General features: G+C 45.6%; 1 protein-coding gene across 20 annotated transcripts in view; it reads left to right on the top strand.

The window, feature by feature from the left end:
* RBFOX1 (RNA binding fox-1 homolog 1) overlaps positions 1-22,321 on the top strand; it is a 2,206,955-nt gene that overhangs the window by 763,185 nt on the left and 1,421,449 nt on the right. The gene's annotated exons all lie outside the window — the stretch shown is intronic.

The raw sequence follows: 22,321 nt of genomic DNA, 5'->3' as shown, positions 1-22,321 counted from the left end.
GCTTGTGTGCAGTTAATGGCATGGTCTTAGTGGTGTCGCAAAATTCAGATTAATTTCTTACTTTCGTCGTGATCAGAGTTGGGTTTCTGTCTTGTGTAAGCTCTTTCTAGCTGTGGATGTAGGCAGAGATCCTTGGTGATTATGTGGGCTGTTTCCCTCAGGGGTTTTCTATTGTTTCTGGTCATAGTGTGTGGATTAGAACTTAGTCACATGGTATCACTACAGTGAAAAGGCGGTTGGGAAATACAGTGTTCCTGGAAACCAGCAAAACAAACCTTTGATAAATATAGCACATTATCTGTGCCAGTCTTACTCTTTGGAGATCTCTTAACGTTGTGAGCCTTACATTCTACAGAAGAAAACTGAGACAAAGAGATTCTGAATAGCATGTCTAAGATATGTCCTTTCAAGTAGTTATTGGAAGTTTGGAAATAGAAATATTTATTGGCTTCTAAGTTAGTGATTCCCCACCTGCAATTTGTTTTTTCTTATGTTCACAAAATATCATTTCTTAATTAGTAGTTCTATATATAGCAAAGTCACTTTAGAAAGAAAGTCACTCATCATGTCACTAATTCAATGTAATTATTTTAGGCTATTTATGTTTTCTTTTTAGATGTATTTTTTCATTAAATAGGTAATACTCCTTTTTAAAATTATTCAGAGGTTTACATTCTTATTCTAATCACTGCTGTGATTGCCACATAAATTTATATTGAATTGGTCTAATGTTTAATTTTTTTTTAAAAGATTTATTTATTTATTTGAAAAGCAGAGTTACAGAGAGGCAGAGAGAGAGAGAGAGGTGTCTTCCATCTGCTGATTCACTCCAAATGGCCACAATGGCCAGAACTAAGCCAATCTGAAGCCAGGAGCCAGGAGCTTCTTCCAGGTCTCCCGTGTGGGTGCAAGGGCCCAAGGTCCTGGGCCATCCCCCACTGCTTTCCGAGGCCACAGAAGAGAGCAGGGTCACAAGTGGAACAGCCAGGACTTGAACCAGTGTCCATATGTGATGCCAGAACCATAGGCGGAGACTCAGCCCACTGCACCACAGCGGGGGCCCCTAATGTTTCCTTTTCTCCTATACACCTGTAACTTGTTTCAACTCATTTTAACCTATATAACACATTGTGATTTTAAACATGCTTTAAAATCATGGGGTTTTTTGGCAACAAAATCTGTTCTGTTTTCTGACCTCTGTGTATATTTAGGAAAGTTGTAGTTAAACAGTATAACCTGGGGCTGGTGCTCTGGTGTTGTGGGCTAAGCTTCTACCTGTAGCACCAGCATCCCTTATGGGTGCTGGTTCATGTCCTGGCTGCTCCTCTTCCAATCCAGCTCTCTGCTATGGCCTGGGAAAGCAGTGGAAGATGGCCGAAGTGCTTGGGCCTCTGCACCTGTGTGAGAGACCCAGAAGACATTCCTGGCTCTTGGTTTTGGATGGGCTCAGCTCCAGCAATTGATTCCATTTGGGGAGTCAACCAGTGGATGGAAAACCTTTCTGTCTCTCCCTCTCTCTGTGTGTAACTCTACCTTTCAAATAAATAAATAAAATCTTATTAAAAAACAGTATAAGCTTTACTGATTTTCTGTATCCTCTTACTTCGACACATGTGAATACAATGAAACATTTTAATGCATATCTTTTTAATGGAAATATTTAGCTTGTGAAAAACAGAGTTGATTCTGAAGAATCCTTAAATGAAGTCATCCATCTTGTTTTATGGGTCACATAATGGATATTTCATTGACATTTATTTGTGCTAATTTAATTATATATGGCAGAGGAAGAAATAAAATCCAGAAATGCCATATTTTATATATTTAAATTATATATGTGTATATATATTTATACATAAATATATATAAATTAGTTATAATTATTTTTGAGCTCTTGATAAATTCCAGGCAGTCTTGTAGAAAGTCAAGGTAAGGCCTTGAAGGGGCTGACATTGTGGTGCAGCTGGTGAAGTCACCACTTGTGAGGCTGGTGTCCTATATTGGAGGGCTTATTTGGTTCCCAATGGCTCCACTTCTGAGCCAGCTCCCTGCTCTGGTGCCTGGGAAGGCAGTAGAAAATGGTCCAAGTGCATGGATTCCTGCTACTTGTGCGGGAGACCTGGATGGAGTGCCAGGTGCCTGGCTTCAATCTTGCCTGGCCCTGGCTGTTGAGGCCATTTGGGGAGCTAACCAACAGATAGAAGATCTCCTCTCCTCTCCTCCCACCCTCCCCTCCCCTCCCCTCCTCTGGAGATGCTGAGCAGGAACCCCAGTTGGGTATCCGGGAGGACCAGAGAGATACTCAGCTGCAGGTATCTTGTTAAATTCAGAGATTAATGTGGCTGGAGTCAGGGGATGAAAGAGACAGGTGCGGTACTGTGTGACCCCTGAGTCTTTGGGGTAGGGGTCTTTGGAGGTCAGGGGTGGACCTAGGTTGTGCTTTGACCAGGACAGAGTGCTGTTGGAGGACACATACTTTGGACAGGGGAGCGAGGTGGAAGCGCGGGGCATCGTAGCCATCCAGGTGAGAGATGATGGTGTATCAGAGTGTGCAGGCGTGACAACTGGCTGGAGTCTGCATGTCATTCAAAGCAGACAGCACACTTGGGAAGTGGGCTGCCAGGACATGGGGCAGCAGGGAGAGGACACCATGGACAGCACACTTGGGGAGTGGGCTGCCGGAACGTGGGGCAGGGAGAGGACACCGTGAACAGCACACTTGGGAATTGGGCTGCCGGGACATGGGGGAGGTAGAGGACACCATGGACAGCACACTTGGGAAGTGGGCTGCCGGGACCTGGGGCAGGGAGAGGACACCATGGACAGCACACTTGGGGAGTGGGCTGCCAGGACATGGGGGAGATAGAGGACACCATGGACAGCACACTTGGGGAGTGGGCTGCCGGGACATGGGGCAGGGAGAGGACACCGTGGACAGCACCCTTGGGAATTGGGCTGCCGGGACGTGGGGCAGGGAGAGGACACCATGGACAGCACCCTTGGGAAATGGGCTGCCGGGACATGCGGGAGGGAGAGGACACCATGGACAGCACACTTGGGAAGTGGGCTGCCGGGACGTGGGGCAGGGAGAGGACACCATGGACAGCACCCTTGGGAAGTGGGCTGCCGGGACGTGGGGCAGGGAGAGGACACCGTGGACAGCACACTTGGGAAGTGGGGGAGAGAGAGGACACCATGGACAGCACACTTGGGAAGTGGGCTGCTGGGACATGGGGCAGGGAGAGGACACCATGGACAGCACCCTTGGGAAGTGGGCTGCCGGGACATGCGGGAGGGAGAGGACACCATGGACAGCACCCTTGGGGAGTGTGCTGCCGGGACGTGGGGCAGGGAGAGGACACCATGGTTTTCTAGAGGTCTGTTAGCATGAGCATCTGGAAGATTGCAAGAGGGAGGAGGCAGGAGAACAGAGTGGGACATACTTAGCATGAGATGGCCATGAGACTTCCAGGTGGGATGTTAGTGACACACTGGGCTCTGTGACTCTGGATGGGAAAGAGGTCTCACAGAGCTCTGAGTTGAGGACTCTCCATAAGATAGGGGGCGTTTGACACCTTTACATAGGACAGGCGCACACCCATTGCCATGTGCACTCACGGTAATATATTCCACATTAAAACAATTCTTCTGTGACTCTACTTCCTCTCCATCTGCCACTCTGTTTCTCTGATCTCTTTTCCATGAAGCTCTGAAATAAAACGTGTCTAAATTTGGTATCATTTTTCTCCTTCCGTTCTCTCTTGAGTTCTTTCCAATGAGGCTCCCCTCCTGCCCACCTCCGAGGGGAGCTAACCTCATACAAGGCGTTCCACACCAACAGCGAGCTGATTCCCCTCCATTTTACAGAGGAAAAACCGAGGCCCAAGAGGGGCTGCCCACTTGTGCATTCAACAGCACAGTGCAAGCCAGAGGCTCATTGTCCTACCCCAGCCTGCCTCTCTCCTCATCCTCATTCATGACAAAGCACTGTTCCCAGACAAGGACTTGGAAGGCCAGCAGTGTGTGATTGAGTCTCAAATTACATGGAGCATTTAAAAATTTTTCTTGTAATTATGCACATAGAATATGTCACCCTTATACATTTGGGGTCTAAATTGTTAATGTCTGTTTTCTTAATAGACCTAAAACTTGGAGAAAGGCTGTGGACTTAGTCCTATTTTTAAAATTTTACAGTGTTATAATTTTGTATGAATCATTTAATCTTTTAAAAAATGTATGATAATGGCATGGTTAGTGGGTAAGAGTAGGAACCAGGCAGAGACTGGGATCTTTTTTCCTTGACGTCCTAAAGAATAAGGAAGACAGGTGCATTTCAGAGCAGGATGACAGGATGTGCTATCCTCGTTACTGCAGTGGACGGGCAGAACCACATCTTCTTTCTGGCCTAAATAGCTGTGACTTAAAGTCGATCCTGTATTGCCGTCGCGTTATTATTTCTCTGTCTTCCGTGGATGTGTGTTTCCTGCTGTGGAAGGGGGAAGGTCTCCCAGAGGACTTGAGAAATATTTGTTCTGACATGATCGTGGCTTTATATGCAGTCATTTCTGCAGGGATCTTGTGGACAGGACAGAGCAATGCCAATGAAATCAAATGCAGTGAAAAGCTTTTCATAGTTCCTTGGTTCATTGCGGTCTGTCTAAAATTCATTCCTTTATGGATTAATCCATTCAAAAAATAGATCAAGTGATGACTCTGGGTTAGAATGTGGTGCGAGGTGGGTAATTTTTCTCTGAAAGGGAATTTGTGCTGAGTCTGAAAACAGAGAGGATATTGAATGGGCAAAGAGAAATGGAGAAGGGGAGTCTTTGTGCAGGGAATGTTTATGCAGAGCCATGGGCCTTGTGGTCTCTCAAGATAATCGTTTGGTTAAAGAGAAGATTGCCCAAAGAGAGGGGGCTGTGGCCAAGGGCAGGGAGCAGGAGGTTTTGGGGGATGAGGAAGAGAACTGGGGAGGCTGCCTCTAACTCTCACTGAGAGGAGAGGTGTGAAGAGTGGGGTTTCGTGAGGGCCACTACATAGGGTGTGTTTGGCTGGATTGTGGGTCAGCGGGAGAATAGACTGAGGTGGGGAAATAAAATGGAAACATGGACATCACCATGGCTGCGTCTGGAGGTGATGCTGGCCTCTGTGAACATCCTACTGGTACTGGTGGAAGGAGACAAGAGAAGTCGTCGGTCTTGCACCTGCTCAGTGTCAGGTACAGGAGAGTTCCCAGGGCCAGAGGGGCCTGGCCAGTGTGCCGGGGCACTGAAGTGGGGAGGTCTCATGTGTGTCTGACACTGCCCTGGCTTGGGACCCTGACAGGTCTTTGGGTGTTGTGGTGCTCCCTTTTTAGGTTGGTTTATCCTTATAATTGTTCAGTTATTCAGTCATTCTATTGAACTGTATGGATTTGCTATCCCCTTGGCATGCTTTTGAGCACCAGCTAGAATGGCTCAGGTTGGAGGAGGCAGTGGTACACCTGAGAGACCCCTTGTGATAATTCATGATGAGAACGCCATCATCATGCTTCGCCCTGACACACAAAGAGCTGAGGCTTTGAAGGGGAAACTCAACATTTCAGAGGACTTCCCACCAAGGGTCGGGAGGATTCTGCATTCTGGGACAAGAGCAGGTGTTTTAGTGGAAAGGTGAGTAGATCTAGGTGGTGAGAGGAGGAGGCACAGTCAAAGGTGGGACGTTAGGCTAAAGTGGCCAAGCCCACAATGCCCACATGGACATGGACAGGGTGCAAGCTGAGCAAGGTCAGCGGGAATCCGACTGCCAAGTGTTTTCTAAGCCAGCATCCTAGTGGCAGGAGTCTGAGGACAGCACCCAGTGGGAAACCTGGACCCAGAAACACTGCAGAAAATCTCCCTGGAAAGCCAATCCCCAGGCCCCAAACTGTAAAGAAAGAGATCGGGAAGGGATTTTCATAGGAATCCGGGCTGCAGGTGGTGCTGGTGGGGACTGAGAGAGTGGTTGGACTGAGTCAACTCTTAGGAAGGAAAATTGACCTTTTATTTTTAATAATTGCTTTATTTTTGTTTTTCTTGATTTTATTTAAATTATGCAAGTTTCATGTATTACTGATACAGATTTAGTAACTTAGTGATAATTCCCCCCTCACCCTCCCTCCCACCCATGCCCCAACCCTTCTTCTTCCTCCCTCTCACATTCTCGCTCTTAATTTTCCCAAAGGTCTATTTTCAATTTACTTAATGATCATGTAGTTAACTTTACACTAAGTAAAATATTTCAACAAATAGTATGAAGAAAAAAGAAAAGAAAAAAATGTTCCTCAATGGAAGAGACAAGGGCTATAAACAATCTTCGAACCCCCAGATGTCCATTTCACTCTAATACATTGCATTTCAGGTACTCTGTTAGTTACCTTGAGTCAGGGAAATCATATCTGTCTTTTTGGGACTGGCTTATTTCACTAAGTATAATGGCTTCCAGTTGTGTCCATTTTGTTGCAGAAGACAGGATTTCTTTTTTTTTTTTTTTTTTTACAGCTGAGCGGTACTCCATAGTGTACCATTATTTCTTTATTCAACAGTTGATGGACATCTGGGTTGATTCGTGTCTTTGCTACTGTGCATTGTGCTGCAGTGAACATGGGGGTACAGATAACTTCCATATGCTGATTTCTTTTGGTTTGGGTAAATTCCCAGGAGTGGGATGGCTGAATCATATGGTAGGTCTATATTGAGATTTCTGAGGTATCTTCCACAGTGGCTGCACCAGTTTATATTCCCACCAGACCTTGTTTGGACACAATGGCAGTGTGGGAGTAGAGCAAGGGGACCTTGAGGGTAATGTTAACAGATTCTTGGCATATAAGGACGGTGAAGCCAGGTTCTCTCCAGATCTGGTGTCTCTTTCTTTTTTCTTTTTCTTTTTTTTTTTTTTTTTTTTTACAGGCAGAGTGGACAGTGAGAGAGAGAGACAGAGAGAAAGGTCTTCCTTTTGCCATTGGTTCACCCACCAATAGCTGCCGTGGCCGGCGCACTGCGCTGATCCGAAGGCAGGAGCCAGGTGCTTCTCCTGGTCTCCAATGGGGTGCAGGGCCCAAGCACTTGGGCCATCCTCCACTGCACTCCCGGGCCACAGCAGAGAGCTGGCCTGGAAGAGGGGCAACCGGGACAGAATCCGGCGCCCTGACCGGGACTAGAACCCCGTGTGCTGGCACCGCTAGGTGGAGGATTAGCTTATTGAGCTGCGGCGCTGGCCTCTGTTGTCTCTTAGAATCTTGCCAAGGTCAATGGTTTCATGTGTGTGTGTGCGTGCATGTGTGCGTGTGTGTGCGTGTATGTGTGTGTGTAAATCACCAGTATTAACCAAAATATTAACGAGTGCCTATCTCAAGAAGGCAAACTGTGGGTGACTTATTTTTATGCTTCCTTCTGTTTTTCTAATTTTCTACTGCGATAAAAAGGTTTTCCTCCAAAAGACCAAGAAACAATTAAAGGTTTGAGAAGAAATTTATCTGCCGTTATTGATTTTGTTTTAGCAAGGAGAGATGGCTAAACACAAAATACAGTCTTTATAAACCCGGCTGGCAGTTCCTTCTCTGATGTTACTGTCTTTACAGACAAAGCAGAGGAGTGTATGATCCCAGAAACCTTCAGCTGTGAGGAAGATAGAATGAAGATCAATATATATTGTCTCTGCTTGTATTTTCTGCTAACTCCTTATTTCCTGACTACCAGAGTAGCATCAACTTCAAGAATTAAATTAAAAACCATAAAACTGTGAACAAAGAAATCCTGGATGTAATGAGAACACTCTGTGTGCAGTGGTAGGGAAGCACTAGAATCCCGTATTGTGGCTGCTTATATCATTGAGATCTTTGAATGCAAATCAAAATGTGGTAGAGTTTTCTAATGCGAAGACTCAAAGCATGTACCTTTCATTTCTACCCAAGTGTATCAGTTTTGTTTTGCTGAAAATATTATTGGACTGAAGGAGCAATTTGATTCTGTTTTACTAAGGGATCAGTAATAAAAGAGGTTGAGAGGCAGTTTGGGGAGCCAAATGAGAGCTGGAGCACAGGGCAAAAGGAAACGAGTTGGTTCTGGAGTCTTTGAACATGTTTTTCTAACCCAGGGTGGACCTAGACACAGATGCTGGGAGTCTTACATGGTCTAGGTGGCTTTAGATGACCTCTCAGAACTACCTCTGACATTCTCAAGCACATAATGGGCCCTTGTCCCTCTGTGGCCATGCACTTGCTTTTCTACAGTGCCTGTCCAGTGGGTATTACGCTGAATGTTTTCCTAGCCAGTGCTGCAAAACCAAACAGAACAAACATCCAGCATGAAGTTGAAGGGATGGGTGGAGTCTAGGTGCTTACAGATGGTCTAGAAATGGGGTTTCGAGTCTCCATCAGGAAAGCCTGGGCCCTTCCCACACCACATCGCAAAGCCTCTGTGCAGTGGTTCCCAGGTGTGTGCTTTTGCCAACCCACAGTCAACCCCCATTGTGCATGCGAAAGTGCCTGCTTTAGCAGTGAGAACTGTGTGGCTGCTCACTGTCATTGCCGTTGAGCCTTTGCAGGAGAGTTTCTCCCTTTATGAGCTGGTGATGGGTGCATTTTCATGAAAATGAATCATTTTTGCATCTGCTGACATGCATATTCCCAGGCTCCCAGCTCTAATTGTTCCGGTTCAAGAATCTGCTGTGGGGTTTAGGAATGTGGGAGTTTAATAATCATCTCTCCGGTACACATTCGAGTGCCTCTGTGAAAAGATTCCACTTTGAGGAGGAATCCTTGCCTTAGCTGGTTGAGTGCTCACTCTCTCTCCTTCCTTCCTGTTTTTCCTCCTATTATTTGTTTATTTGTTAATTTCCCAGAGGGAAAAGTGCAGTTATTAAGTGGATTCTCACATTAATTCATGCTGTTACAAGTAGCCAATGCTTTCCTCACCAACAGATGGGTGGTTTGGGGCCCAGACAGGGACAAAAGTAAGGCCGGTCTGCAAATAAGCAGAGGGCCAGTGTGGTGGAAGCGCTGGTTTTTGGGCAGTTCTTCAGCCAAGACTATGGAACTGTAATCTCCTTGCAGCTGTCACTTCACCCTCCCAGCAGGCTTGGGAGATGGCCCTGGTTCAGGAGAGCCACCAGCCCAGGGCTACGATCGTCCTACCTGCCTGCGCGCATTGTTGGAGGCATTTGAGCCCCTTAGCTGCCACAGATAGAAGTAGCTACAAAGGACAGCTTACGGTTGCACTAGCTGGAAGGCTTAATTCACTTGTTACCTGGAGTTGGGTCTCCACAGCTGTGGTTAAGGTTAGGAAAGAATCTCAATCCTAGAGATTGCACATCATCACACACAACTACTGAGATACCGTGCTTCTTGTTTTATCTTTAAAACGAAAAGCACAGTTATTTTGTGAATTAACCCATGTAGCTGTGAGCCTACTTACAGTATTTCTTGCTCAGAGTAAAAGATGGGAGTAGAAGCCAAAATAACAATACGTGTGTTTGTTTCTTCCCTCTTATCTCCAAACTGAAATGCATATTTATGAAACCCTTGGTGGTTAATCCTGTCCTTCCAATTCTGTAGATGTTCAGGAAGTGAATGGACAAATGAAAGGGATGTAATTTGAAGAGTCTACCCTTCCTTAATGTCTTGTCCAGTGACCTCGAACTCAAAGTTCGTAAATCTGAACCAGCGTGTCCAGGGTGCTATTTGCGTGCCGTGTACACACTGCACCATGCCATGCACACGTAGTCACTCTTTGGCATGGGGCCGGCAGGCTCACGCAGTGGCAGCTGTGTAGGTTCTGGGGTCCTACTGGCTGTGTTTGAATCCTGGCTTCATGCAGCAGCAGGTGATGTGGAGCTAACTACTGAACTTTGTTTTTCTCTCCAGGATTTATTTATTTAATTACTTAACTTTCTAAGCCTTCGTTGCTGCTTTCAAAAAATTGAAATAATACAAGGACCTCTCCCCTTAGGGTTATTACCGAGTTAAATTGAGAAAATCTCTTTAAAAATGTCAGCCCTGTGACTGCAGCATGTAAGTCCTTGATGTCTCATCAGTGGTGTTATCATCGTTATTATTTTCCCAGCATTCTGCTCTTGGAAACAGACACCTGTCAAAGATGCAGCTTGGTTTAGCTGCAATGGGTCCCCTCGTTAGCAGCATTGAACCACGTGCAACAAGGCATATTGCAGCAAAATATGGTGCTCAGAATATCATGGCTTATATATTTTATCTCTGGCATGGGATTATACAAGGTTTAAAGCTTAAATTAGCGCGCACATGTACCCTGAGTTGGGAGAAAGCCACCATATGCCTCTCCATCTTGTGTGTGGTGTGACTGGAAGTGAGAGTGAATAACAACACGTCGGTGGCTCCAGCCAAAACTTGAGGCCGGCAGTCTAAATCCAGACCGGGAGACAGCCCAGGCTCTCCCGGTGCTGTCTGTGTGTGCATTTGACCTTGATAGCCAAGGTCTGTGTGGTTCCTCTTTGCTCCTGTCATTAATCAATCCTGAAGCATCCTCTAAACAGACAGCTGGGGTGGATTGAATAATGTGTCTATGCTTGCTCATCTGATACAAGTGTGAGTTAAACTGGAGTCACCTCCACGGAGGAGCCAGGATGTCGGGCTGGGGAGCATTTCCTGGTGGAGTTGGCTTGAACCCACTCTATAAATGGGCTCTTGGTATTGTCCTCCTGCTGCCTGGGGCCTGTGATGCCGATAACCCCCTGGTCTTTAGTTTTCCCTGTCGGAGATGTTGCCGCAGTGGGGAGTGGGATGACATTGACTGACTGGAACAGGGGCCAGATTGTGACTTTGAGTCAGTCTTGAGAATTGGGGGGTGGTGCGTGGCACTTTGAGATAGAAAGTGATGTTTATCACAGTAGATGGTGCTAACCGTGCCCTACTTTATGACTGCTACATATTTTAAAAGTTAGGAATATACCAGTTAATCCATGCTTCATTGGATAGATAAAAAAAATATTATGCAGAAAAATATACAGTCACTAGAAATGAGAATAAGAGAACAAGGTTAATTTGTAATATTTTAGATGGTCCAAAATGCAGTTTATGATCCCTTCCATCATAATTTAGAGGTTTTTTTTTTTTAAAAAAACTGTTTTGATATATATAATAATCTAGTAACTCATGCAAAGAATTTTTCCTGATGTATTAAAATTCTCATGAAAATTCACCACAGAGCTTTACCTGGGAAGCAGGTGTGGAGAGTGTTGGGCGTGTGGATTTTCTGCTAGACGTCCTCCCTGCAGCTTGAGCAGCCGGGGAAGGAAGGATCGTCTTCTGCCACTATGCCACTGCTGAGCTGACACTGTCACAGAGGAATTAGTCTCGGACTTGGAGGAATTCTGCAAATGTCTCCTGAGTCAAAATGGCATGGAATTGTGGCAGGTGTGTTGAGGAAGGCAGCTGTGGAATCATAGCATTTGTATTACTTTTTTAAAAAATCTACTTTTATTTATTGGAAAGGCAGAGTTACAGAGAGAGAGAGAGAGAGAGAGAGAGAGAGAGAGAGAGAGAAGGAGAGGCCGGCGCCGCGGCTCACTAGGCTAATCCTCCTCCTTGCGGCACCGGCACACCGGGTTCTAGTCCCGGTCGGGGCGCCGGATTCTGTCCCGGTTGCCCCTCTTCCAGGCCAGCTCTCTGCTGTGGCCAGGGAGTGCAGTGGAGGATGGCCCAGGTGCTTGGGCCCTGTACCCCATGGGAGACCAGGAAAAGCACCTGGCTCCTGGCTCCTGCCATCGGATCAGCGCGGTGCGCCGGCCGCAGCGTGCCGGCCGAGGCGGCCATTGGAGGGTGAACCAACGGCAAAGGAAGACCTTTCTCTCTGTCTCTCTCTCTCACTGTCCACTCTGCCTGTCAAAAAAAAAAAAAAAAAAAAGAGAGAGAGAGAGAAGGAGAGAAAGAGAGATCTTCCATTCACTAGTTCAACCCCCAAATGGCCACAATGGCCAGGGCTGGGCCAGACCTAAACCAGGAGCCAGGAGTTTCTTCTGGGTCCCCAACGTGGGTGCAGGGGCCCAAGCCCTTGGGCCATCTTCTACTGCTGGATCAGAAGTGGAGCAGCCAGGACACAAACAGGTACCTGTATGGGATGCAGGCTTCGCAGGCCGTGGCTTTCCCTGCTGCTCTGCAACGATGACCCCAACATGTCTGTTGCTCTGAGGCGTGTTCTCCAGCGGGGAAGGACTCAGCCTTTGCTGAGCTGCCCACTGCTTACCCGCCTGTCCTCACCCCTGTGTCAGTCAGCGTTGCTGTCCTGTGCTGTGTTCCTCATTGCAGTTCAGTCTGGAGAATGCCAGGGCTGTGGAGTGAAGTGAGATGTTCCCAGGGCACGCAGCAGGGCCAGTCTCTGGGGGCTGGGGAACTTCCCACTCTTGGCTGTGGCTGGCTGCACTTCCCCGTGTGCATTCACCCTGGTGTTGGGAGCTGAGGGTAGCAGGTGGGCTTGCTGTTTTGTCTTCTGAGGAGTGTCGCTCCCCCGTCTTCATGGAGGAACGACACAGGACCCTGCGTTGTTCTTTTGCCTGCTTGGCCCTTCCCGGGTTTGCTGCTGGTTCTTCCCGGGTTGGCTGCCGATCCTTCCACCTCCGTGGAAGGGCGGCTCCCCCTGCCACTTTCCCCACTTCTGCGGGGGAGCGGCACACCACTGGCCGGCTCTCTCGGGGGCTGCTCAGATGTTATCCAGATGTTCCCCTTAGATGTTCCTGGTGCATGTTGTCTCTCTCCTCCTTTATAGTCCTCTTCCACCAATCCCAACTCTGCTACCTACACGCCGAGCATGCTGCTCTCCTCCAATCAGGAACAGGATCAGCTCCTGCAGGTTATTGGTCGAACTGGAGGCAGCTGTGTAAAAGTTGTTTACTCCTCTCCCAGCGCCATATTGTGGGAGAGCAGATGCATAGAATAAGTCTTAATTCCAGTAACTTAGTCTAGTCCGAGTTGCTCCCCACAGAGGAGCAGCACAGGGGATGAGTAACGCCAGTCTGAGCTCCAGCTGGCTCTGTGTGACCTCCCCTCCTTCCTTCTCCCTCTCAGCCATGCACGCACGTGTGCTCACAGACTTTGACCTCCCTGTGAATGGATCTTGTTCATGGGCACTGTCACTGAGCATCTCCTAAGAGTAGAAACTGGCTCTTCAGTCATAGAGACATGGTGCTGGAGGTCCCAGCGCCACTCTTGACTCTGCCATGGAATAACTCAGTCACTCTGAGGGTGTGATCTGGATTCTCTGGGCATCTGGTCATCTGTGAACTGGAGATGGTGTTGACACTTCTCTTATAAGGTCGTTGGGAAGATTAAATGAGGTATATGTATGATGTGTTTAACACTTATTATTTCTTTTTAAAGCTGTATTTATTTATTTGAAAGTCAGAGTTACACAGAGAGAAGGAGAGGCAGAGAGAGAGAGAGAAAGAGAGAGAGAGAGAGAGAGGTCTTATATCTACTGGTTCACTCCCCAGATAGATGCAACAGCCGGAGCTGTGCCGATCTGAATTAGGAGCCAGGAGCTTCTTCTGGGTCTCCCACACAAGTGCAGGGACCCAAGGACTTGGGTCTTCTTCTACTGCTTTCCCTAAAGCAGAGAGCTGGATCGGAAGTGGATCGGAAGAGAAGCTGGAGCGGCCTGGTCTCAAACCGGCACCCACCTGGGATGCTGGCACTGCACTACACCACAGCACCAGCCTCAACACTTACTATTAATAGCTTTCAGAAAATGCTGTTTATGATCATTAATAAGAAACATCTTCAGTGACCCCAGTCTCATAAGATGCCTTGCTAAAGCCTGTGTTTTCCTAAGAGGCAAGCCATCTTTGAATGATGTATTGTACCTAAATTCAATAAAGTGTTTCATATCTGTGCACTGGAACAGGTAGCTAAGGAAAACTTTGGCCTAAGGGCCTATAACTATTTGGGATGCAGTTCTTTGTTCTATGAAGAAATGTACAGTTTCTGAAAACAATTTGTGATGAGCCTCTAGAAGGTTCATCTCTGGCTAATGGATTCAGTCATCTCACTGCTCATGAATCCTGCTGTTGAGTCAGTGTTCCACCTCATCTCCTCATTCATTGATGGAAAACCGCTTCTAAGACTTTGATGGGTCTCCAGGTGCTTTGGAGACCCCTTATGGCAACAGCTGATTAGACTAGAAAAGATATGCATTGAGACAACCTATCAGATTGTCACCTTCAAGAAGTTAAGAATTTTGATACCACCCAATGTCCATAGTCTTTTAAAAACATTTCGAAAATGAGAAGGGTAGGAGGAAATGGACTCTTAGAAGAGGGGCTTCATAAAATCAGGGGGCTTACAGACACAGCCACTTGATGGCTTGGTGAACCAGAGAAAGTCCCTCTGGAATCAATTCACTGACTGATACTGGATAAAGAACTTGTGGTATATAAACACAATGGAATACCATACAGCTCTAAAAAAGAATGAAAACTCTTGAGTTTTGCAACCAAATGGATACAGCTGGAGACTGTTAATGCTTAGTAAAATAAGCAAATGCCCCAAAGACGAATTGACCTAGACCAGCTTGCTGTTAAATCTTTCGGACATGGAATCAGAGAAAAGCAACGTGTTGGGTTACTCAGTTGTGCAGCATTCAAAAGTGAAATACCAGGAGTACACAGATTGCTTAAGGAAGTTATCACATGACACAGTTTCCTGTAGGAAATGCCTCCTTGACACCCTCTTTCCAGCCCCTGGTTATTTTATGTGGTTTAGGCAATGTTGAGAAGTGGCCACCAGAGCTTCTGAAAGGCTCAGTATAGCGTCAGGTCCTGCCTGTGTTCTTTGATCCTTCTGTGGATCCTATCTCAAGTTCATTAACAGTCAGTCTAGAGTCCATGCGTCACTGTGCCTTCCGGACTTGGAACCGTTTCTTGCCAGTGGTAGGTGCCTCACTTGCAGAACAGATATCTCATCCTGCTGAGGGTGGGAGGTGAGTAGGGAGGAGAGAGTGGTTATTTTTTAACTTTCTGATTTTTTAAAAATTTGACAATGGAAGCATTGGCCCATTTAAGAGCCTTCAAGAGACAGAGTGAGTTTGTGTCACTCTGAAAGCGTGGTCCTGATGCATTTCCATAGAGGATGAGATTGGGAGGAAGCAGAGTCAGGCTGAAGATGAGAGTGGATTGGGTCAGGCTGGGAAGGCCTGTGGCCTTGGAGTCAGCATCACCCGGGATGACATACAATAATCTTCATAATAAAGATCAGGACTGTGCTAGCCTCCCGCTGTTTGCTGAGCGCTTCCCAGGGGCTCAGCGCTGTATGGAGCATTGTGCCTATGTTCTCCGTGCTTCAAGCTGCTCTGCTGGCCTGGGCTTTGCTGACCCCTGTTTCAGATGAGGAAACTGAATCTCAACGGAGTTGATGAAGCCATTTAAGATGACAAAGCTGAAGGAGTTTAAATCAAGAATCCCAGACCCGTACTTGGTTACCACGCTACTCGAGGAAGCCGTATGTTAGCTCTTTGCATCTGCCAAGTTCACAGCTATGTTATTTTGAGCAAGTGACCTAGTGGGGTTTCAGTTCCATCAAATGTAAAATTGGCATGACAACACTCATCTTTCAGAGGGTTTGTGAGTAATTCACATAATTTATGTAACGCGTTTGGCACGTTGCATGGGACGCAGTACACAGTAAATGTAGTCTCATTAATAATCAGTGGGGACAGGTGTTGTGCAGCAGGTTAAACTGGGCTTGGGATGCCCACATCCCATATCGGAGTGCGGCTGTGGGCGCCAGCTCCTCCACTTCTGATCCAGCCTACTGTTAGTGCTTCCTGGGAGGCAACAGACGGTAGGTAGCGCAGGTACTTCAGTCCCTGACTCCCATGTGGGGGACCCATATGGAGTTCTGGGTTCCTAATTTTATCCTGACCCAGCCCTGGCTATTTTGGGCATTTGGGCAGTGAACCAGTTTACAGAAAATCCATCTCTCTCTCTCTCTCTCTCTCTCTCTCTCTGTGTTTCACTGTTCTTACTTTCAAGTAGATGAAAATAAATAAATATTTTTAAAATAGTCCCAAACTAATAAAGAATTATCATCCCTTGCTGGAAGATTTCCATTTGGATGCATGGATGTGACGTTGCAAACTGAACCTGCCCTCAAATTTGAATTATTTCCTAACTAGATCTATGAAACTGGAAATTGAGAAATAACACACAATTCCAGCAATATCAACATTATTATTTTCATTTTTTCTCTCATGCTGTCAGCTTGTTATTTGTGCTATTTCTTAGAATAATAGAATTTATTCAGACAATTTATCCTTAATGCAAGTGATATAAATGGGGCTATGCCATGCTTATATATCATAATAATAATATCTAGTTCATCCTTTTTTTTTCTCTTCCCTTTTTATAAATGGAGACATTGATTTCCTACTCTGTCCTGTCTTTTATTACATTGTCTGCATCGAGGTCATCTCTGTTCTCTACCTACACTGGAATCTGAAAGCTGAAATCATATTTAACAGCATCTGGCAATATTTTTACAGCAACTTCCATGGTCTCTCTTTTGTACTGTGTGTATTGGAGTGGAGTAAAAGGAAAAGTACATTTTCTGCCCTTAGCTACAACAGTACTTCAGAAAGGTTGTGGGAAATGGAATTAAAATATACGTTTATCATGGTGCAGAAATTTTTTTAAATCTGTGCACATGAGGGTCATTCAGAATAGCCATAGAGAATGCATGTTATGAAAAACTGTGCATGGATTTCATAACTCTTTGCATCAAAATAAACTTTTAGTGACATTTTTCCATGAAGTGTGTGAAGTACCCCCATTTATGTGAAATCGGTCATTTGGAAACAGGGCCCTGGGCAGTGGCTTGAGGACAGTTCAGAGCTTTCTACTGGGAGATTTTGGTCCAGGGTCCCTTAGGTGCCTGCTTGCTAAAGATGCCCCTGCGAGCGCAGTCTTCATTCTTCCTCCAGGTCTCTGCATGACCTTTGCTTGGGCTTTTAACCCCGGGGCATCGCTTGGAGGCTCCATTCTTGGTAGCCCCAGTGTTTCTTCTGATCTGGAGACTGTGTCTTCATTCTTACCCCCAGTTGTCCCTCGGGGATGACCATCCTACGAGCATGTTTTCTTTTCTGAAACTGAGATGGACGCCATTCCACGCTCCCTGCTTCGTGCAGGTGCCTCCATTTTGGTGAGCTGCACCTGCATTTGGCTTGCTTGTGTGGGAGACCCGCAGGTCAGTGCTGAATTTCCTTTGCGCTCATTCCTGCCCCACCCAAGCACAGTGGTGATCAGTTCCCAGCTGTGATATTCCTTAATACTCCTTCAACTCCATCTGGCCTCTCTCCTGCCTCCAAAGATAAAACAAGTAATAGTAGTGATAAGGAATCAAGATCTACCTGTTTTGGTCCAGGATGCTTTGTGGGACTGATTTTTATTGTGTTTCAGACAACAATCAGGGGTGAGAGCCCAAACAAGGGAATTCAATGTGCAGAAGCAAAATAAATGCGATTTGGGTAGATAAAAAGAGGACCAGCAAGACTTGACAACAAGATAGATTCAAGGGAGGAAGATGTAGGGAGGAATGACCTGTAAACATGTCCATGATGTTTCATGCTTTGTTTAAGCCTTTGTGAATGAAGCGCAAATCAGATGTTGTTAAACACAAAGTTGAGGGAGACTCTGTTCAAGAGGCTGTGATAGGACAATGGGTGCTTTTGTGATGAGTTGCGTTCCTGCAGCTGTGTGGCCTTGAGCTTGTCAGTAACCACCATAGGACTTAATTCATTTTCTGAGAGTGAAAGATGTAGGTGAGATCATTTCTAACATCTCATGCTTTTAAATAATCAGAGTTTTATGATTGGGAACGTGAGGGAAAAGTCTTGGAGTTACAAGTTGGTAGTGATCCAGTCAACTTAGAAATGGACTGAATTACATTCGGAACTAAGGTGTTCTCTTGCTGAAATATGGAGTAATCGTGAGTCTAGTATTAATATAGTCGGGCTTAAGTATAATACTCATATAAACAAGATTATATTGAGAGAAAATGATGTTTATAGAGTACACTGTCAAGATGAACTCTAGAAAAGGAAAACTAAACCTTATCTAAATAGATTTTTTTTCTGTTGTTCTGCTTCATTTTACATTATCATTATGCTTTTTAGCCTGGCAGATGAATCTTAAAATCTGCTTCTGATTGAGGTTTGGAATTTTTTTCCTAATAGAATATATATTTTTTTCATTTTCAAAAATCAAATAGATCACGCTTTCTCTTTTGTGGCAATGCAATAAATGTAGCTAAAGTCTCTGTGCTCATTTCCAGATTCTTATTGAAAAAACTAATGGAAAATATTCATTTACTTTTTGAACAAAGTTTTATCACAGATCTCTTACTTGGGAGTAAATATTCCGTAAAACAAGCTAAACGCACATCCTTAATAATTTAAAGTCAGAGAAGCAGTCATGTGTAAAATAGGTGTATGTTCACATAATTGACTACAGTATTTTGCTACATGGTTAAATGCATGATTTCCCCTAATAGAATGCCATTGTGGTCTACATCACATTTTCTAGTTCATAAAAGTCAAATGAGCTGTGACCATAGTCTCCCAAACTTAATGGAAAGTTCATTTTGCCAGTTCTGAGTTTAAATTGTGTCTTTCTAGGATGAATCAATAGATTTAAAGCACATTAATGGATCACATCAGCAAAAGGTCTAATCCTGAGTGACTAAAATGGTAGATCTAATTCAGATTTATTGCTTTTCCAGCATGTTGGACCAAAAGGTCTTTAATCTCTGTAATAATATAATGGATGTGATTTAACTAATACTCACTTGGTCCTGATCATTTAAAGTTGTCTACACATTCATCTGGAACTGTGCATTTCAGACTTTTGGTGGGAAGGGAAAGAGGGAATCGTAGAACCTGGGAAAACCATCGGTCAAGAGAGACTCTGAGTGCATTCTGTGTTTCTCCCCTGTGTGAGATGTTTGCTGGCACAACAGTTGTGTACGCTGATCTGCCAACAGCGTTAGCCATGGCTACCTACCCAAAGGTTATCACTGCTTTTGTGATGGGAAACATCACATAATGTTATACTTATGCCCTGCACTGTGCAAAGACTCTCGAGCATAGCCACAGTGATTGCTGGAGTGTTCACGGACAGCCAACCACCCAGGGTTTTTTACCCTGGACAAATAACGTGGTTGGGTGGAAATGCCCAGCCCCAGAGGGTCCCCGTTTGGAAGAAGACAAATAAAGATGTTCAGAGGGTGCTGTAAAGGCTGCACTGGCACGGCAGCCAGGCTGATGCTCTTATCTCGGAGAACACCTTGATGTTGGAAAATGGGAAAATTGTGGGTCTTCCCAAGGCTCAAAGGAAGCTGAAGCCAGCCCAGCAGTGTTGGAGCTGCCGACCCACTGACAACTGGAATCCTCCGTTCTGACCAGGGGTGGGTGGTCAGGGGCTGTTTCACTGGGGCTTCAAAGAGAGGAATTTCGAGGCTCTGAAATATAGATGAGTCACCTGATACGAGAGAAAATGAAGTGAGATGAAGTGGATGAGTCCACATGCCCTTTTCCTTCGCGAGCGCTTCTACCATCAGTTTTGCTCTAACACGACATATGTGTTCCTAAAAATCGCTGTGCTGTGTAAAACCATGCAATAAAAACCGCAGGGCTTATGGAGAAAGTGGGATTAGAGGAATCACACTCAAAATTTTCATCAGGGACACATTAAAAAAAGATAAGAATCTCATAGAAATGGTGGTGATTTCGCACATGACACATGATTAAGAAATACATTCAAGCTTCCATAATATAGCCCTTTACCTTGAAGGAGACCTGAAGCTTGCCCGCTGTTGTGTTGCTGTGATGTGGTAGGAGGGGAGAGTTCCCAGGTGTGGGTGGGTCTGATTCAGTACTCAAACTACACAGAAGAAGCAGGTGAGGGTTGGGACTGTGTGCTTGTGTGCATGTTTGTTTTGAGTTTTGTGGGTTGCCTGTGTCTTGCAGGTGCACTTGAGTATGAGAAAATGTGAAAGCCACCTTGTGTTCACATTACTTCCTACTAGGTCAGGTCTTTGGACAATCTTTGCATTTTAAGACAAGCATTAGAGAACTGACTGTACCTCAGAGGAAGCATGAGGTGAGAGGTTCCCATGTGAACATCTCAGAGTGTGGCTTCGCTGTCCAGTCCTAAACTGAAATCCAGCCTCTACGTTTTGTTCTCACTTAAAGAAAAACAGAGCTATGTCAGATCATGGAAGTTTTTCCACTGTGCTGTCTTCCTAACCAAGGTGAACTGTTTCCGTGGAATATTTTTGCTTGACGCATTTATTTAGAACCTGAGTTCTACCCGACTTTGTCCAGTGGTCTTTTCTCTCATGTGTCTGCTATTCCTACAGTCCTAATTGCCTGGGAATCTGATTGCTCTGACAGATCTCCCTTGGCCTTGGAGCATTTATTGCCACCCGGGTTGAGCAGTCATCCTTTTTGCAGCCGAAAGAGCTTGAGATTCTATTGAATCCACTGTCCTTGTTTTGTGAAGGACTGAGCTCCGTCTTGGAGAGGAATAGGATTTAGCTTCATGTCCTGTGCTGTGGGTTAATCTGCTGCCTGTAATGAGAGCATCCCGTATAGGAGTGCCAGTTCAAGTCCCGCTTGCTCCACTTCTGACCCGGCTTACTGCTCTTGAGCCTGGGAAAGCAGTGGAATATAGCCTGAATGCTTGGGCTCCCGCCTCCTACCTGGGAGACCTGGATGGAATCTCTGTCTCCTGGCTTCCTCCTAGCCCAGCCCTAGCCACTGTGGAAATTTGGGGAGAGAACCAGCAGATGGAAGATCTCGTTCCTCTCTGTCTCTCTTTCTCTGTCACTGTCTTTCAAATAAATAGAATAAATCTCGTTAAAAAAGAACTTGAGGCAAAGGCAGTTTTCCAAAAATTTCAGAATGCTGTTCTAAAGCTTTCTTAAGGAACTGGTTAAGATTATTCCTGTGGGAGCCGGCACTTATGGCATAGTAGGTTAAGCCTCTGCCTGTGGTGCCGGCATCCCATATTTGCACCGGTTTGAGTCCTGGCTGCTCCACTTGTGATCCAGCTCCCTGTAATGTACCTGGGAAAGCAGTGGGAGATGGCCCAAGTGCTTGGGCTGCTGCAGCCACATGGGAGACCCAGAGGAAGCTCCAGGCTCCTGGCTTCAGCCTGGCCCAGCCCTGGCCGTTGTGGTTATTTGGGGAGTAAACCAGCAGATGGAAGAGCTCTCTCTGTCTCTCTCTGTCTCTGTCTATAACTCTGCTCTCAAGTCAATAAATAAATCTTTAAGAAAGTAAGATTATTCATGTTGTGTTGGTCTCTTACATTTGGCATTTAAAATGTCACTCTACTGAGGTTGAATTGAAAAGCAAAAAGCTGTACTTAATGTATACCTCTTGATGGGCGTGGAGATCCAAATCCACATGGAAAGCCATCAACACAATTAAGGCCATGCATTTATATTTAGCCTAAACCTTCAGAACTTTTCTCTCCTCTTGACTTTATTTTTATATTGATTTTTCTCTTGTGGTAAGAGCACTTAACCGAAGATCTACCCTTTTAGCCAAATGGCGTATAAACTCTGTGCCCTGTGTTGTCAAGTAGATCTCCAGGACTTACTTCATCACTGAAACTTCCGTGCCCTTCGGCCTGTGGTTCCCACGTCCCTGTCCCCACGCCTCTGCGACCAGCACTCTGCTCTCTGCGTCTGTGCATTTGACTGTTTTAGAAACCTCACGGGGTGGGGTCATGCACTGCCTGTCTTTTGCATCTGTCGTATTTCCCCGAGCACAGTGTGTTTACAGTCCTACCTGTGTTGTTGCGGAAGACGGGATTTCCTTTCCTTTTTGAGGCTGAGTGATGTTCCATGGTAGGAGCACAGCACTTTCTACAACTGTCAATGGACATTTACATTGTTTTCCTGTTTGGCTACTGTGAAGGGTGTGCTGATTAACGTGGGGGTTCAGGTATACTGTCAAGATTGTGACTTCATTTGAATGTATTGTCGTTAGGGAAACGCAAATCCAAACCACAGAGAAGTATCACCTAACGCTGTTGGTGGGGGAAGAACCTGCTAGTTTTTTAAAAGAATGGAGAAAAAGAACCCTTGTATGTTGTTGGTTGGAGTGTAAATCGATACACCCACTATGGAAAACCATTGGGAGGTACCGCAACACTTTTTTTTTTTTTTTAAGATTTATTTATTTATTTGAAAGTCAGAGTTACACAGAGAGAGGAGAGGCAGAGAGAGAGAGAGAGGTCTTCCACCCGCTGGTTCACTCCTCAATTGGCTGCAAAGGCC

The sequence above is a fragment of the Oryctolagus cuniculus genome, chromosome 19 (assembly GCF_964237555.1).
Source record: "Oryctolagus cuniculus chromosome 19, mOryCun1.1, whole genome shotgun sequence".
Lineage (NCBI taxonomy): Eukaryota > Metazoa > Chordata > Mammalia > Lagomorpha > Leporidae > Oryctolagus > Oryctolagus cuniculus.
This window is presented reverse-complemented; position numbering and strand designations above follow the sequence as displayed.